Here is a 12951-nt window from a genome sequence, read left to right as displayed (position 1 = left end):
TACCAAACAAGATTTTGATCGTTTAGTGGGTTTAAAATTCCAATTTGTTTAGCATGGTTTGATTGGGTGTCTGATTGGTGTGTTCAAGATTTTTTTAGCGCATCTATACTTGTCAAGTCTTAGTGTATCTCCAATATTGTTTCAAACGATCTACCTTGTCATTTCTTGGATTGAAGTTGGGTGATCCTAACTTGGTTATTAGTTAAGAGGAAAAAAAAGCAATGATGGTCAGATAGTCAAAAATCAATCCAGTTATGACTTCACAAATTCAAAAGTCAAAACTAGTATTTTTTTTTTTTTTTTGCTACCACTAGTAAGTTTCGTTATCATAGATCCCGTTTCGGTTAAAGTGTTACCAAACAAGATTTTGATCGTTTAGCGGGTTTAAAATTCCAATTTGTTTAGCATGGTTTGATTGGGTGTCTGATTGGTGTGTTCAAGATTTTTTTAGCGCATCTATACTTGTCAAGTCTTAGTGTATCTCCAATATTGTTTCAAACGATCTACCTTGTCATTTGTTTGATTGAAGTTGGGTGATCCTAACTTGGTTATTAGTTAAGAGGAAAAAAAAGCAATGATGGTCAGATAGTCAAAAATCAATCCAGTTATTAGTTAAGAGGAAAAAAAAGCAATGTAGATGTCGAAAATTTTGGTAACTAATGATGATTTAAATATGGAAGGATTTTGAAATTAATAAGACAATAATTTAAATTCAGTATTTATATAAAGTTACAATCTTACCCTTATTAAATGTATATGGAATCAATGGTTCAGATCAGTTCACGCGGTTCACTCTTGGAAATTTGTTCACGTTTGAACCTAATCCTATATATATATATGTATAGGTAGGTATATGTTGATTCAACGTCAAATATGGGAAGACCACTTTGTGCATTATGTTATTAGTATAGTTATCTTGTATTGTTTGCATAAAAATATATGTATAGATAGGTATATGTTAGGGTTTTCTTTTTCTCAACTGGAGCAATTACAGGCCCAAGTTGAGAAGATGTATTGTTTGGTATATCCAATTGGGCCGTTTGTGGCTTAGTTGGAATCTGGGAAAACTTGGGCTCGGAGTCCATTCCTCTTTGTTTAGGGCTCGATTTAGGATTGAATTCCCAAATAGAGAAGCTCAAACCCGGTTCAAACTAGCCAAAGTCCCTTCTATTTAAGTTCGCTAAGTTCCATCAATGTGGATCTAGGGTTTAGACAACTACCAAATCCAAATGTTCTCATCCATGGTTTGGTAACAGGAGAAGGCAAAAACCTTGAAGACTTGTAACTCATGGCGTTTGATTTCTATATAATTATTTGCTTCCCTTTGATGCATCGATATGACGTTTTTCTATGCTTTAGATTCAAGATTGATTGTTTGAGGTATGGTCGTTACCTTACGTTTTTGGAAAATTGATAACTAGCATTTATTAATTTTAATTCGATAATTTATTTGGCTAGGCATGGGATTAGGTTCGAATCATGCTCTAAAAAACTGAAATTTTAGTTACGTCCGACACTTGATCCAAGTTACAGAACAAGATTCGGACCAAAAGTCCCAAATTTCAATTTTGAGCAAACCAAAAACTCTTTACCAAATTTCAATTTTGGGCAGCCCACTATCAAATGACATGGCTCGCCTGAGCAGTCCAGCAGCTACAAGTCTATAACCCAGTTAAATGAGCTATTTTTACCATTTAAGTCATATCATCTGTTTCCATGATCATTCATGCTTGTATGATGTTTTCGGGTAAATACATAGCGAAGACTAATTATAATATGTTTATAATCTAGCATGGAGTTGAACCATTTTGAAAAACAGAGGTTAAATGAGCTAAAATTAAAATTTAATGTATGGAATAGGAAACAAACTCATTTTCATGCCATATTTGTGTCTCACAAAGATAGCTTGTTGAACTATTCTTCATATTTTTTATGTTTTTATACTTTGATAGTTTGATTACGGGTACAACAACAATACTGTTAAAACAATAATTTAAATGTTTAATAAAATGATCTGAGAAGTTGTGTGACCTAAATATACAGACTTTGTGCGACTGTTTACCTAAGTTTTTCCTTGTACTGAATTCTTTAGTTTGACGCATTTGAAATATATACAACCCTAATCTATCTAACTAAACATGTAGAAATTGCTACCTTTAGTAATGTTGGCCTAAAAGGACTCCTTAGGGACTGAGTCAAAAATCAATCCAGTTTTGACTTCACAAATCCAAAAGTCAAAACTAGTATTTTTTTTTTTTTTTTTTTTTTTTTGCTACCTCTAGTAAGTTTTGTTATCATAGATCCCGTTTCAGTTAAAGTGTTACCAAACAAGATTTTGATCGTTTAGCGGGTTTAAAATTCCAATTTATTTAGCATGGTTTGATTGGGTGTCTGATTAGTGTGTTCAAGATTTTTTTAGCGCATCTATACTTGTTAAGTCTTAGTGTATCTCCCATATTGTTTCAAATGATCATAACCAAACCTTTCGGTATAAGTCTTAGATTGATTGGATCCTATTCTCCACTTGATCCTTTCAGGCCATCCACCCACCGAAGAAGCAGTTCGAACAAGCGTTTTGTTGAAACGATGGAGGTATTTGTGGGCTTCAATTCCGTCTCGAGACGCAGATTGTACTTGAAAACTAACAAATTTCAACGAGAGTGAATTCAAAGAGTTTGTGGATCGACTTTTGATAGACCGAACCGTAGATTTGGATAGTTTTCGTTTACGTTGTGAAAATCACTACGATATGTCGACTGTATGGCGGTGGATTCGCGACGCCATTATGCGAAAAGTAAAATTGCTTGACTTGTCTTTTAACCCTAGGGTTGATGATGAGGTTATCAGGTTGCCTCCTATTCTGCTAACATGCGATTCATTGGAGGTATTAAGGTTGTATTTGTTTACATCTAATCTAAGGTTGCCTACTGTCACTGGTTTTCCGGTACTTAGGGTTCTTCAACTCAACAGTGTTCAGTTAGTTAATGGATGGTGCTTCGGTACAGCCGTTTCTTAAAAACTGCCCATTGCTTGAGGATTTGAGTTTGATTGACTGCTTCTCATACTCGTATGAAGATCTTGTCTCATACTCAGATGAAGATGAAGATGTTTGTATTTCATGCCTAAATCTCAAGACTCTGAGAGTTCATAATCGGAATATTGGTACTTATACCGAAAGGTTGTTGGATTATTCGGGTTTGTTTACGGGTCACGGGTCGGTGCGTTATTGGGTCACGGTTTAACTGATTATGGGTCTAAGATTAATGGGTCACGTTTAATCAATAGTTTGCACGTTAAAAGATTTGGTCAGGAGTTGACCGATTTTATTGGAAGCTATTCAAAGTGCACGTTCTAGTTTACGGTTTATTTGGCAAATATTTGTAGTTTGTTAGCTTTTATTATTCCCACGTTTTGGTTTGTATGGCTATAAATTAGCTTTGTTTTATTGAATAATGTACCCCCTTTATGTGAGTATCAAATACATTAGCCATTTTTCGTTTACCTCTGCAACTTTACATTCATATAATTGTGTGTCTTGTGAGTGTGTCTTGTGTGAGTGTAGAGTGTGAAAGGGGCCTGGACCAACAAAGGTTTGGTTATGGTGGTTCGTATGAAAACCTTGTTATTTGTTGGATTGATGTTGGGTGATCCTAACTTGGTTATTAGTTAAGAGGAAAAAAATGTTGGTGCACTTGTGTCTGTACTTTGTCTGTACTCGGTCTGTATGTAAACGATGTCCTTGGTAGTCTGTAAGTTGACCAAGTCATCTATCCTCCTAGTTGGACTTGGCCAATATGTTGAAAGATGTCTGTTTGTATCGAAGGATAGCCTCGAAGGATACTGTAGATCCTTCGAGGTGCTCGAAAGATATGCTTCGAATGATTAGACCTCGAAAGATGATCTTTCGAGGTCCCTGCTTATCCTTCGAAAGCATTGTATCCGAAAGATGATCCTTCGGACCATCTTTCGAATCCTTCGAGCAGACCTGCTGTGTATGGGTATATATACCCATGCAGTGTTGAGGACAGGAGAGAGGCACACAGACAAGAACAGAGAGCATTCTGTCCGAAACACTCACACACACTTAGAGAGTTTATAGAACATTTCTGTAAACATTGAGCTTGTAACCGAACCCTCATTGCATTAATACAAGTTGTGTTAATCGGTGAACTTGTGTGTTTGTTTCTCTACTTGCTACTAACTCGGTTTGCTTGCTAGCTTGGATTCCGCACTCGCTAGTAGGTTTGTATAACAAGGTTTAGGTTCGTTATCCTCCGCGAAACAGGGACCTACAAGTGGTATCAGAGCCTCGCTCTTTACCTTGTTTAAAACCGGGTTTTTACAAGTTTTGGTGTGTTGAAACACTTGGTTTTGCACCTGTTTTTACTTGTTTTCTTGCATCTTCTTTGAGTAAAAACGTGTCTAAACTAACCGGGAGTGTTTAAAGTTGGGTTGGGTAACTTGGAAATTGGTTTTTAAGAAACTTTGTGTTTTCCGGCCAATTTCCGGTGTGTTTCCGGTCACCGGACTTGGTGGATAAGGTTTGCCATTTTTGGACATTGTTTTTGAAAGTCAAAAAGTTGGTGAAGATCCGTGTGCAGAACATACCTTTCTGCCGAAAGTACTTCACCAACCCATCACCTTTTTCACCAACCTATCACATCAGATCAGTGTGTGTCAGAACCTCTCGAAAGATATCTTTCGACATCGAAAGACTATCCTTCGACATCTGTCGATCAAGGAAGGCTCGAAAGATTGTTATCCTTCGACCCATCCTTCGAAGTCTGAATCATATCCTTCGAGAAAGTAATCTAATCGAAAGACAAGTGTCCGAAAGATAAATCTTTCGTATTGGTGAATCTTTCGAGATCTGTTGTTCGAAAGATAAGGATTTAGCTCGAAAGATAAGGATCTTTCAAAGGAGAATCCTTCGAGCTCTTGAATCTTTCGAAATCATTGTTCGAGACTCAACAGTAATCTTTCGAGTACTGTTGATCCTTCGAACAATAGTTAATCTTTCGATTGTGGTCAGTTTGTTGTTAACAAGTTTCTGTGATTTCAGATCCTTCGACCAGGATCCTTCGGCTGTGTATCTTTCGGATCATTCTTACTTAGCATTTATTTTGCTCATCTATCATGAATCCGAGTTGGTGGGGAAGTCCGGCTCCAGACAGTGGAAAATACATGAATACCAGTCAATCTCCATCATGGGCCGAATCTCCGGTATCTACATCCTCACAAACAAATGCCACTCCAGCTGGTCAATGGGCGTTTGTTTCAAATCAAACTCCGAGTATTCAAAGTCTTCTACTAAGCGAAAGTGAAACCGGAAGTTTAAACAGGCCTCCAAAGTTGATGCATCTTAATGAATATCCGGGATGGGTTGATCGTTTCCATACATACATTCTTGGTCAAAATACTGAGTTGTGGTTGCGGTTCACTACGGAATTCGATCAATCTATCGAGATTGCTGCTTCTTCGACAGCTACATTTGCCGATCTTCCTGATGATCAAAAGAAGACGTATGACTTAGAAAAGAAAGCATACGCTATTCTCACTCAAGCACTGAGCAAGGATATTTATCATCAGTTCGTCAGTTTCAAGACTACGAAGAAGCTGTGGGATGCATTGAAGACAAGAGGAGTAGGTAATGAAGCCACACGTCAACTACGACGAGATCTATTGAAGAAAGAATTCGATGGCTTCACATGTATGGATAAGGAGTCCTTGGGAGATATGACAAGCCGTTTCTATCACCTACTTACTGAGCTGACCAACTTTGAAGTCACAACGACTCCAACAGAGGTGGTAAAGAAGTTTGCCGATGCATTGCCTCCTCAATGGAATAACTTCCTGGAAATCTTGAAGTACAACGGAACTTTGAAAACTACAAATATCAACGATTTCTTGCAGCTTCTGGAGAACAAGGATCAGGAAGAAACGTTGAAGGCAAAGAGAGTTGCAGTGCCACAGAATCCAGAGATGTATTATGGCACCTCCACTACTTCATCTGCAAAAGCCGGTTCACATGCTCCACTTCAAACGGCGTTTGTCACAAGCACGGATATGTATGGCAATCCAGTGCAAGTTCCTGTAAAGCCGCCTCCAACCACAGATCTGTATGGAAATCCAATACAACCACCTCCTCCTCCTCCTGCTCAACAACCACAATATGCGTGTTATGGAGGAACATCATCTGCTGCAGGTCAACAATCAAAGCCAAATACAGTACAGCTTGACACTTCAAGTTTTTCTAAAATCAGTGTAGAAGTAGCTAAGGAACACATGGAGCTGCTTAACACTGTAGTGAGCGCGTACTGTGGGTTGATAGAAGGTCAGATTGGAAACATTAATCTGACACAAGAAGATTACAGGCAGATTGATAAGGAAGAGATGGACTTGATGGATATCAAGTGGGCCTTTGCGAGTGCTGTGAGAAGAGCAAAGGATTGGATGGAAAGTACTGGCAGAACCAGCTTAGAAAGTAAGCGAGACACCAAGTATGGGTTCGATAAGCAGGCTGTTAAGTGCTTCAACTGTGGTGAACGGGGCCACTTTAAAAGGGAATGTACAAAGCCAGCACAGCACGGGAATCAAAATCCCTTCAGAAACCGAGGCAACCAGCAGAATCAGAACAGAAACACTGAGCGTTCATTGGTGCCTGCAAATAACCAAACCAACCGAGCACTTGCAGTTCAGGTGGATGAAGGTTGTGACTGGTCAATCCAGTTGGGTGCTGATGCTCCTGATGAAACAGCATGTTTTGCTCAAATTGTGAAAGAGTTGGTTCACACCAGTGGTAGAGAATCTTCTGCCAGTGGTGGTGAATCGTCTGAAGATGAAGACTCTTCTGGTTATAGCAGGAGTGCTGATGAAGAATCATCCAATTCTGGTGATGATTATGTGGGTGAGACATCGAATGTAGTAATCGATGCAGATATTGATGAACTCTTGGAGGAAGCTGCAGCAGAAACTCAAAGAAGATCTATTTTGGTGGATCAAGCTGCTTATACTTCGTCTTCTCTCCATTCAGCCTTTATGGCTAATGTCGACGGTTCATCAAGTCAGGTATGTGTCGATGAACCCACTGCTGTTAATTGTGATGAATGTGCTAGGTTGCATGCTAGATGTGCTGAAATGGAGAAAAGTATGTCTGAGTTGCAAGGCAAACATGATGCTTTACAAGCTAGTTTGTTTGACTTGCAAGACAAACATACTACTGTGAGTGAGAATTTGAGTGACTTGCAAAGTAAGCATGACGCTTTGCAAGAAAAATATGATGTGACCTTTCTCCACAATCAGAAATTGACTGTGGATCTCTCAAAATGCACAGAAGCCAACATGTTTCATGAAAACCATGAAAAAGAATTTAAGTCAATGATTGAAACATTAAAGAAAGATAAAACTGAATTGACAAAAATGGTTTCAAGAAAACAGACGGACATTAATTTGTATATCTCTCGTCTTGAAACAATGCAAAAAGAGATGGCCTATGTGAAAACCGAAAGTGATGCGATCCAACTCAAGCTAGACAGTTATTTGAGCTCTAGCTATGTATTAGATCACATCATTGATGTTCAGAAGGAAAAGAGAGATGTCACATGCATAGGCTATAAGAAGTGTCCACCACCAGTGAGACATAATTATGACGCCATGCCTGATGAAGAGGACAGGGTATTCTTTGAACCTTCTGTGCCTCTAGATGTTAAGGAGTTTGCTGCAGGACTCGGATACCAAAAGGAAGTATCCTCAGATTCAGATGTGTCAGCAGATACATTTGTGAGTGCTGAACAGAATCAAGATCCTCCAGTTGTGATTGAGGATGCTGATTCGTCTGATGATGAATCTGACGATACTGTCCAAGCAAAGTCTGATGCGGTAGCCAAAAATGAGGACATACCTCTTGAGAATCACATTCTATGTGATCCCCCTGTTCAACCCGCTAAGACTGTTGCAACTGAGTCATCATCTGCAGAAGAGCTGGAGAGTGTGAATTTGCTGTACACTCTAGTTGGTGATGATAAAATTTACTCAGACAAAGATTTTCCCATTAAGAATGTCAATCAATCCTTAATCTGTAAAGTCTTTGAGAATTCGACGAGTAAGTTCTTGGGAAAGGCAGGACCTAAAGTTACAGTTACACAGTGTCCTCCTATCCCAAAAGCTGAAATCCGAAAGCAATTTGGTAACAAGAAATTACCAACAGTGCCAACACAGCAAAATCACACCAAACCCAAAGGTAAAACATCGGCTCAAGCTGACAAGAAGCCGAACCAAAAGAAGAAGAAAAAGGTTAACTTTGTGAAATCGACGGGAACGGACAAAATTGAAAAGTTTGAAAATCAATCTAACTTAGATTTTGTCAAGAAAGCTTTTGTCGAGAAAAGAAATGAACCAAGTAGTTCAAAACCTAGTACCTCGGGTTCACAAAGTTCAACATCATCGGCTAGACGATCACATGATTCTTCGGGGTTTGTAGAACAAAGATCATGTTTTGAGTGTGGAACCATTGGGCACATTATTAGAAACTGCCCATATCTTCATAAGCAGAAAGGAAAGGTTGATGATCCCCGTGGCAAAACTGACCGTAAGCCAACTGTTTCCACAAAACAAGATCCCCGCCTTGTAAAAGAAAGGGAAAAGAAACAGAAACGCCAACAGGTCAAAAGGATTGAAAAAGCGATTAAAACCGATGTGGTTCAAAAACAATCTGTTGTTGTAAAACCAGAAAATTCTAAAACTTCAAATCATCAAGAAGTTAAAATTTTAAAGAAAAACACTGGTGAAACCAAACAGACTTGGAAACCAAAAACAGTTGTTGAATCAGGGGGACCATCACAATTCACCAACCATCAAAGACAAGAAGTGATTGTCATTGATGAAAATGGAAGACCCAAGACCACAATGGCTTGGGTCCCCATCTCCAACTAATTCATTTGAGTTCATGTGCAGGGTGCTTCAGGAGGAACTATCAGTAGTCACTGGATTGTTGATAGTGGGGCATCTAGGCACATGACAGGCGACATGAAGCTTCTCTACGACGTTAAATCTATAAGAGGAGGTTATGTTGCTTTTGCTGGAGATAAAGGTGGATACATTACGGGTGAAGGAATGATATCTAACGGGATTGTCAGCTTTGACAAGATCAATTTTGTGCAACAACTTGATCACAATCTTCTTAGTGTTTCTCAAATTTGTGACAAGAAATTTTCAGTACACTTTGATGCTAATGGATGTTACGTGCTGAAACCCGGCTTCAAAATTCCAAAAGAATGGATTCTCTTGTCGGCTCCAAGGATAAATGATTTGTACGTCCTTGACATGAGCCAGGCTATTACTACGTCTGCACAAGCAACTTGTTTCGTTTCTAAAGCCACAGAAAAAGACACTATCTCTTGGCACAGACGAATGGGTCACATTCACTTACGAAAAATGAATCATTTGGTTTCAAATGAATTGGTGAATGGTGTTCCCCTCAAAAATTTCCATCTTCAAGACGTCTGTGTTTCGTGCCAGAAAGGAAAGCAAACAAAGAAGAAGCACCCTACAAAGAAGATCAACACAGTGGCAGTTCCTCTTGAACGTTTGCACATGGATTTGTTCGGTCCTGTCAAGCACAAGAGTATTCGGGGTGATCAATACTGCCTCGTTGTTACTGATGACTATTCAAGATTTTCTTGGGTTGCGTTCATGGCACACAAGAGTGAAACCTTTGGCATTATCAAAAACTTGATCATTCAGATTGAGAATTTGTATAAGTTGAAGGTTAGGCGGATACGTAGCGACAATGGTACTGAATTTAAGAATCATTCCATGGCGGAGTTCTGCACTTCAAAGGGTATTCTTCATGAGTTTAGTGCAGCCTATACTCCTCAACAGAATGGTGTCGCTGAACGTAAGAACCGCACATTGATCGAGACTGCTAGGACAATGTTGGTAGAGTCACAGTTACCCATTCCATTCTGGACTGAAGTTGTGGCCTCTGCATGTTACACATTGAACAGAGTCCTTACAGTCAAAAGACACAACAAGACCTGCTTTGAGCTTCTTCAAAAACGGAAACCAGATTTGTCTTATCTAGAACCGTTTGGAGCTCCATGCACAATCATCGATCCTAATGGAAAGTTTGGGGCAAGAGCAATTGATGGATACTTTCTTGGGTATGCCACCCCTAACTTACGAGTCTGGAATCTAGAGACTAAAAGGGTCGAAGAATGGTCTGAGGTCAGAGTACAAAGGCACACCTTGCCAGTCAAAAATCCGGGTCAACCTTGGATGTTTGAGTACGATGACTTCTTCAATTCGATCAATGTTGAAGCCGTTGAAGAAAATGTTGCGGCTAGGATGTTTTTCGAGAGTGACAATGCAACAGTTTCACCGGTGGTTCGTCCGATTCTTGTTAATCAAGAACCATCTTCTTCGGTGAACAATAATACTCTCAACAATGAGGATTTTCATGATGCAAACGAATTGAACGAATCTTCAGAGGATGATGAATTTCTAGATGCAGATCAAGAAGCTCCTACAACAGCAGTTCATGGTACTTCAGAGGGTACTCCTCCAGTGGATACACATAGAACAGCTGAGACTACTGCATCATCCTCTTCGTCAATTCCGGGTCTTGAATTGGTTGTTGATCTTAATCTTAACAACCTGGGTATAAATGTTCCAGTTTCAGATAATCCAGAAACAAGGATTCATAATACCCATCCTCAACAAAACATCATTGGAAATGTGCAAAGTGGCGTACAAACAAGAAACATGTTGCGAAACAACAACAATGCAGGCTTGTATGCAGCTATTCGAGAATCCGGGCAACAAAACGACTGGTCCTTCGCGTGTTATGTCTCACAAGAAGAACCAAGAACGTGGAAAGAAGCCTTGAAAGATAATGCCTGGGTTGAGGCAATGCAGGAAGAACTGCAACAATTCCAGAAGCTGGGTGTCTGGAAGCTAGTAGAGAAACCTGCTGGATACAAGAAGATTGGTACCCGTTGGGTTTTCAAATGCAAAAAGGATGACCGCGGAGTTGTTATCCGAAACAAAGCTCGTTTAGTCGTTCAAGGTTTTCGTCAGATTGAAGGGATCGACTACAACGAAGTCTATGCACCTGTTGCACGTCTCGAAGCAATTCGAATCTTTCTAGCCTATGCGTCCTTCAAAGGATTCAAGGTTTATCAGATGGACGTGAAAAGTGCATTTTTACACGGTGTGGTTGAAGAAGAGGTGTACGTCGAACAGCCTCCAGGTTTTGAAGATCCTATCCATCCCGATCGGGTTTGGTTGCTAAACAAAGCTCTCTATGGTCTTCATCAAGCACCACGAGCTTGGTATGCAACCTTATCACACTATCTGCTGGAGAACGGTTTTCGTAGAGGTCTTATCGACTGTACTCTTTTCATCAAGGAACAAGATGGAGATCTTCTTCTGGTACAGGTATACGTTGATGACATTATTTTTGGTTCTACTAATGATGTCTTGTGTAGGGAATTCGAGCGCATTATGCAGGATAAATTCGAGATGAGTGCTATGGGGGAAATGACCTTCTTCTTGGGCCTACAAGTACAACAAACGGAGTCTGGGATATTCATCCATCAGACTAAATATGTTGGTGACATCTTGAGCCGGTTCCAGATGTCTGATGCAACGCCCATTGGTACCCCATTGCCAACTAATCACGGAATTACTCCAGACTTGAAGGGAGAAGCTGTTAGCCCTTCAATCTATCGCGCTATGATCGGATCTCTTATGTACCTCACAGCATCAAGGCCAGACATAATGTACCCGACGTGCCTGCTTGCCAGATATCAAGTTAATCCGAAGACCTCACATCTCGCTGCTGTTAAAAGGATTTTTCGTTATTTGAAGGCGTACCCTGACACCGGTCTGTGGTACCCTAGGGATAATAACTTTGAATTGGTAGCTTTCAGTGATTCTGATTTTGGCGGATGCAAAATCGACGGTAAATCCACAACGGCTGGATGTCAGTTCTTAGGAGATCGCCTAGTTACATGGCAGTGCAAGAAGCAGACGTGTGTCGCTACATCAACATGCGAAGCTGAATACATTGCTGCCTCAAGTTGTTGCTCCCAAGTTCTTTGGATTCAACAACAAATGCGGGACTACGGTTTTGAATTCCTAACTACTCCTATTTACGTTGATAATTCTGCTGCTTTAGATATCACTAGAAATCCTGTGCAGCATTCAAAGACCAAACACATCGAAATCAAATATCACTTCATACGTGATTGCTTTGAGAAAAGGCTAATCGATGTTGTTAAGGTCCACACCGATGACCAACGTGCCGACTTATTTACCAAAGCATTTGACAAATCAAGATTTGACTTTTTATTATTGGTAAACGGCATTAAGGTCAAGCAAGAGTAAACCCAACATCGGAAAATCACTTTTTGTAAATATCTTTGTGTGTTTTTAAATTTATCTTAGTTTGTTGATTTTAGGGGGAGTAAATCCAAAAATCAGAAAATCCAAAAACATCGAAAAATTTCAAAAACACAAAAACAATAGAAAAACAAAAATGAGTTTCCTGGCGAGCAAAAGAGAAAATGATAGTACATCAGTGGTCTATCCAAACCTCTTTAAACCTTAACTGAAAAACGATAAGCAGCTCTATATAAGATGTATCGGTAGGCTCACAATCATTTTAAAGTGTGCAGGGTGATATAAATCTTAATCGACTGAAGATCAGGTGGGAACCATTCATTGGCATATGGTCTTAGTACCGAAATTTCGTTTGATAGATTGCCGAGGTTCTGAGATATTCGGTCTTTATGCTGCTTATCATCTGGGTATCATGGTTGTATCTTTTACCGAAAAATAACGGGGACGCAAGTCTAGATCTTCCATGATACTATACATACGTGTACATATTACATACTGCATTCGACCTCAATAAGTGATAAACAATCACATGTCCCTACAAATAAGTGA

Source organism: Helianthus annuus, chromosome 10 (genome assembly GCF_002127325.2).
Source record: "Helianthus annuus cultivar XRQ/B chromosome 10, HanXRQr2.0-SUNRISE, whole genome shotgun sequence".
Taxonomy (NCBI): Eukaryota; Viridiplantae; Streptophyta; class Magnoliopsida; order Asterales; family Asteraceae; genus Helianthus; species Helianthus annuus.
Note: the sequence above shows the minus strand (reverse complement) of the source record.